The sequence below is a fragment of the Dendrobates tinctorius genome, unplaced genomic scaffold (assembly GCF_039654945.1).
Source record: "Dendrobates tinctorius isolate UK_male_01 unplaced genomic scaffold, ASM3965494v1 ptg000102l, whole genome shotgun sequence".
NCBI classification, from domain to species: Eukaryota; Metazoa; Chordata; class Amphibia; order Anura; family Dendrobatidae; genus Dendrobates; species Dendrobates tinctorius.
In genome coordinates this window covers 44,175,437-44,182,152 of record NW_027361770.1, presented here as the reverse complement: position 1 = coordinate 44,182,152, position 6,716 = coordinate 44,175,437, and positions in this window count along the sequence as shown.

Genomic DNA, 6,716 nt, shown 5'->3' with positions numbered 1-6,716 from the left:
ATGGGTCACCGAGGAGAAAAAAGAAAAACAAGCTAAGTCACAGAAAGCCAGAGAGGTTGGTAACTATGCAGATTGCAGATCCCTGATCCTACCACACAACTAGCAGCAGCCATGGAGCATACCTACGATGTTCCTAGACTGTTGTGAGCTCATTTTCGGGTTTGCCTCTGGCTTCTGGTGAGGGTTATGGAGCTGGCTGTGCTGACAGAGGAGTAGTGAGTTCTCTATCTGGACTCCCTCTGTTAGTGAAGGGAGGTAACGAAGCTGGTCTAAATGGCAGAGACCGGCCACCCAAGGAAGAGGACTGCGATTGGACATCAGAAGTTTCTGATTGGATTTAAGGCAGCCGACTCCCTAGTTTCTTGCTGGTGATTTTTCCTGACTGTGGCTCCTGGTTTCCAGTTTGGTTCCTGCCTTCCTAAAGCTAGTTTTCTCTGCTATTGTTCATATGAGTTTTTGTCTGGTTTACTTAGTTTTTGTGTTCAGCCAGCCCTGGCTGGGACTGGGCTGAATCCCCATTTTGTCTCTGATCAGTTGATCTCTTTTGCTCTGTCTTCAGAATATACCTGAGTGCTGATATAGTGATTTGAAGTCTAGCGACTTCAGGGCCTTTTTCTATCAGACGTGTTGGACATTTTTTTGGGCAGGGTTTTTTGCGTGATTGCAGACAGCAGCTTTTCTTTCCTGTCTTTTCTAGTTAGTGAGGGCCCCATCGTTTGCTCAGCCTATCTTTCTATCTGTGTCTGTGTTTTCATCTTGTTTCACCGACAATACATGTTGGGGGCTGTCTATTGCTTTGGGGTCTGCTCTGGGGCAGTTTAGAGTTTCCCTTTCTTTCTTTAGGCTTATTTAGTTCTCCGGCCGTGATGAGGTGTCTAGGACCACCGTAGGCACGCTCCACGGCTACTGCTAGTTGTTGTGGATAGGATCAGGGGTCTGCAATCCGCTAGTTACCAACCTCTCCAGTTTTCTGGGCTTAGCTTGCTTTTTGTTTTTTCCTCCTCGGTGACTCATTCATAACACAGTGGTATCACCCGCAGACACTGTTCATGGAGCCTGGTGTTCAACCAACAAAGTCTGTTACTTTGCAGCCATGTGCCTGATAATGCTGGTGGTGGTAAGGCTGGTAGTTTTACTACCCCTGCAGATGCACCCATGGCCGGTTGTGCAAATGTCCTTTTTGGGGTTATTGGCATAGTCTTTAAAAAACAAGAAGACTGGTAGGGGGACTTTCATTGTCTTCTTCTACCACCCCACCTCCTCACCTCAACACCTGTCTTTTGTTGTTCCCCAAGGCTCTGTTCTAGACCCCTATTCTTCTCCATCTACCCTTTGGCCTGGGCCAGCTGATGTAACGGCACAGTTTGCAATATCATCACAACGCCAATGACACGTAGATCTACCTATCTGTACCTGACATCACCTCCTTACTGACCAAAATCACACGACTTCCCGCATAATCATCCTTCTTTTCTGCTTACTTTCAAAAAGTGGACATGGACAATTCAGAATACATCATCTGTCAAGCATCTCATGCTGAGTACACCAGAGAGCTGTGTATGCCTCATTTGGTACCACTTTAATAAGAGGTAAGCTTTGACCTAGGGAAAATGATTTTCAAGATATTCACTCCCTTTTTGGAACATTTTTGCAGCTATGATCTTTCTTGGTGTGGATGTTGAAAATTTCTAAGTCGTCATCAATACCATCATCGTCCATATATTGTAAAGAGGAAATAATGTTTTTCAAAGGGTCGTGGTTATTTACGTTTTGTGGCATTCCTTTAACAGTGTTGGTAACACTTGGACAATTAATTTTAGACTGTGACCTTTGTATATTCTTGGCAATATGTATGGGTGAAGATGAAGAAGCTTGTTGCAGGGGTGTGTTTATAGTTATGGTCGGTGAACTCCTCTTTAAACTTAGTTATTCACGAGCATCCATCAGTGTGTTTGGTTTTTCTCCTACACTGATCTGCTTTCTATAATTCAGCATTTTAATAACATGTTGCACTTTGCCCTTTATACAGACACGTGCGTTTTTAGCAACATATTTTGGATGGGGATGTCTTAGGGTGTGTCTTACACGCGCATCTGGTTCACCGATCTTATGACGGGCATGAAACCGATGATGGTAATTGATGGTGGCTAAACAACAAATCGTTGTCTGTATCTCATACCTCTCATAGCCACTGCTGTTATTAATCATGTACTTTCCCATTCCTGTTATCATCATGCCCCAGATCACTTCATCCAACGATTGGTCCACCATATTTTTACTAAAAACCTTCACCTTCCCAGCAGCAACTGTGTATGAAACCGCGTAACAGTTTTGCAAGGTGTTTATTTTGCCCCCCACAAAAAAAAAGGCCACACTTGGTTGATATCTACCCCCAGGGGAAAATGTTTGACAGCCAACACACTTAGTGTATGGGTATTACGAGTCTATGAGACCCGCTCCTAGAAATTGGGCCTATTTTTTAATCAGGCCTTCCATCAAGTCTCATCAACCACCGCCATTAGATCAAAAGGGTTTACGTGTTCCATGCAGCTACAGCCAGTGTCGAATTATTAACAATGGTGGGTGGTTATGGTATGCGTAAAATACTTGTTCTGAAAGAGGTTGAGGTGTACCCCACAGGGGAAATGTTTGCCAGCCCATACACTAAGTGTATGGGCATTCCAAGTCTAGGAGACCCGCTCCTTTAAACTAGGCCTATTTTTTAATCAGGCTTTCCTCCACGTTTCATCATTCACCGCCACTAGATCACCAGCATTAACGTGTTCCATGCTGCTACAGCCAGTGTCGAAATCCTAAGAAGGGTGGGGGTTTTTGCTGGACTTAAATACTTGTTATGGAAAAGGTTGAGATATACCCCACAGAGGAAAATGTTTGTCAGCTCAATACACTTAGTGTATGGCTATTACAAATCTAGTAGACCAGCTCCTTTTTAATGGGACATTTTTTTGTTAAGCGGCCCTCCTACATGTTTCTTCCAAAGGGGGATTGGGGTTATTGGGGTGCATATGACTTGGTAGCAGGGCAGGCCTTGCAGTCAATGCATAAGAAAACAGAATGGGAGTCCAAAATGAATAATGTGAAGTGGATTTTCCTGTGCCCATCCAGTATGTGGGTTCAAAGGCTTATTGGGGTGCATATGACTTGGTAGCAGGGCAGGCTTTGCAGTCAATGCATAAGAAAACAGAATGGGAGTACAAAACGAATAATGTGAAGTGGATTTCCTGTGCCCATCCAGTACCTGGGTTTAAAGGCATATTGGGTTGCAGATTACTTGGTAGCAGGGCAGGCCTGCTGTCAACGCACATGAAAACAGAATGGGAGTACAAAATGAATAATGTGAAGTGGATTTTCCGGTGGTCATCCAGTACATGGCTTGAAAAAGCTTATTGGGGTGCATGTATCTTTGTGGCAAGCCAGGCCTTGCAATCAATGCTACATTTTTTCTGGAAGCCCTCCTGTACCTCTCGTGAAAGGGGTACTGTGGTGCGTCGTAATTCTTGGCAGCCCATCCACTCAGTGCATAGGCAATAACAGTTTAGGAGACCCACTGTTTAATAATGGCCCTTTAAGTAGATTAATGCCGCCTGACGCCCCGGTAAAAATAGGCTCTGTGACTTTAAGAGTCCCTCCTTCATAAATGAAGCAAGATGTGTCTGCTTATGTGTCACACACCACATGACCAGCTAGGGATGTTAAATGTTACAATGATATTTCCAAGTAAATGCATTTTTATTGGTTGAAAGCAATGTTAAAGATGCAAAACGCTTCAAAAACGCAGCGTCTGAACATAGCCTAAGTGGTGGAGGAACATTTTGGTCTGGGGTTAATTATTTTGCCTTATATACAAGTCATTAACCTGGAAAGGATATACCTTTACATATTTCCCAGCAAAATCCGTTTTGGTTTCGTTTTGGTATGTTTTTTGGTGCACCGGTAAAAATGGCATGAAACTCTGACATCATTGTTTAAAGCTGTGAACTAGGAGTCAGAAATGCTTCCAGGGGTGATCCCCATGATGTCTCCGTGTCATTTGAGCAGTGTTTCCATCATTTTCAGATGTTTTTAGACCTTAAAAGGACCCCCGGGGGGATCGCGGTATAAATGCTCGGGTCTCCCATAGACTTACATTGGGCTCGTTGTTTGTATTCCAAATTGCTTGATCCGAGCAACGTGCACCCAAGCATTTTAGTGCTCGCCCATCACTAATATATATATATATATATATATATATATATATATATATATATGTGAACAAAGAGGAAATTCAGCAAGGACTCAGCAAACCAGGATTGGAGTAAAATAATGCTTTTCTTTATTTCTTCAAAAAAGTTTAAAAAGATGACCCACAAGGATCAGGAACCAAAGTGCGTGGCAGAAATAAGCGCAAATGGGACTACGTGTTTCGGAGACCTAATCCGCCTTCTTCACGGTCCAAACCAAACATACATACTCATATATATATGTATATACATATAAATCAAGAAAAAAGGGCAGCACTACCAAAATAATATAGTAGGTGCAAAACCTATTCAGCAGTGTCCAAACAGCCAAATTAACAAAAGGAAAAAAATAGGCAGCACTCAAATTAAATGTGAAAACAGTGGATACTTTACTGATCCTCAGGTGGCAACGTTTCAATGGTGACTCGTCTTTATATATATATATATATATATATATATATATATATATATATATATATATATACTAGCTGAAGAGCCTGGCGTTGCCTGGGCATAGTAACCAACTGTGGTTAGTTATAACAAATTATAATGATTGTATTGCACAAAAACATTTCACATCATATATTCAACACTACAGATTTGCAACACAAATTAACAAAACGATTACCCAAGTATTGATAATATTTTAATTTCAACTCATTCAAGAGCCTTTTAATAAATACCGTATTTTTCAGACCATAAGACGCACTTTTTTCCCCAAAAATTTTGGGGGAAAGTGGGGGGTGCGTCTTATGGTTGCAATATACTTACATCCGTCCATGACTGGTGGCTGGTGCGGGTGCCGCGGGGCTCTGTGGTGCGGTGGTGGCAGCGGGCTGTGCTCCGATGCAGGGGTAGCGACTCTCTGTGCTCCGTGGTGGGCTCCGCCAGCATTTCCTCGAAGCCCGGAGGCCCCTGCACATCTGTTGCTGGCTGCTGCCATGTTGCGGTGGCCTCTGGGAACATGGACGCGGGGAAGATCGCCGCCGGTCCGGGGACGGCGCATGCGCAGGTTCAGATCTCGTCCTGAGATCTCGGGGGACGAGATCTCGTTGCCGAGATTTGAATCTCGTCTCCCGAGTTCTGCGAGGAAATGCCTGCGGAGCCGCCGCCCCTGCACCGGAGCACAGCCCGCCGGCACCCTCACCCCACAGAGCCCACATGCCCCAGCTGCCCCAGCCCAGCACAGTCCACCTGCCCTAGCCCAGCACTGCTGTCCCAGCACAGCCCACCTGCCCCAGCACAGCCCACCTGCCCCAGCACAGCCCACATTTCCCCAGCCCAGCACAGCTGCCCCAGCCCACCTGCCCCAGCACAGCCCACCTGCCCCAGCCCAGCACAGCCCACCTGCCCCAGCCCAGCACAGCTGCCCCAGCCCAGCTGCCTCAGCAGAGCCCACCTGCCCCTGCACAGCCCAGCCCAGCTGCCCCAGCACAGCCCAGCTGCCCCAGCACAACCAACCTGCCGCAGCACAGCCCACCTGCCCCAGCACAGCGCTGCCGCCACCGCACCAGCCTGGACCACTGAATGACCCCTGTGGCCACTCCTCCACCTGTGCCGGATCCCTTCCCAGGTAAGCTGAATTCGGACTGTAAGACGGATCCCCATTTGACACATTATTATTTTTTTCCATATTTTCCTTCTGAAAATTGGTGTGCGTCTTATGGTCCGGTGCGTCTTATAGTCTGAAAAATATGGTAAATAATAATCTTTATTTTTATATAGCGCTAACATATTCCGTAGCGCTTTACAGTTTGCACACATTATCATCACTGTCCCTGATGGGGCTCACAATCTAAATTCCCTATCAGTATGTCTTTGGAATGTGGGAGGAAACTGGAGTACCCAGAGGAAACCCATGCAAACACGGGGAGAACTTACAAACTCAAGAGCCTTTTGATAAACAACATGTTTGGTTTTTCCTTTTGGTGCAAAGATGAATAGATTTTTGGCAGTTCCAACTCTTGAACAGATCACGTAAAGTTGACCATAAGAAAAGCATGGAGATTACAAATCGATCTCTACTACTTAAATCGATCCCTACTACTTTCAAGGACTGTCCCTGAGCATTGTTAATGGACATTGCAAATAGCAGTTGAACTGGAAACTGGAGGCGTTTCAAATCAAAAACAAATCAGATGGAATGAGTGGAATTCTTGGAATGAAAATGTCCTCTCCTTTGGCACATCCTTTTTCTGAGCTGTGTATCTAACCCTATCCTGTGTGATAATGTCTGCTGAGCTGTGTACCTAATCCTCTCCTGTGTGATACTTTCTGCTGAGCTGTGTATCTAATCCTATTGTGTGTTACTGACTGCTCAGCCGTCTATCTAATCCTATCCTGTGTGATACTGACTGCTGAGCAGTGTATCTAATCCTATCCTGTGTGATACCGTCTGCTGAACCGTGTATCTAACCCTATCCTGTGTGATACTGACTGCTGAGTTGTGTACCTAATCCTCTCATGTGTGTTACT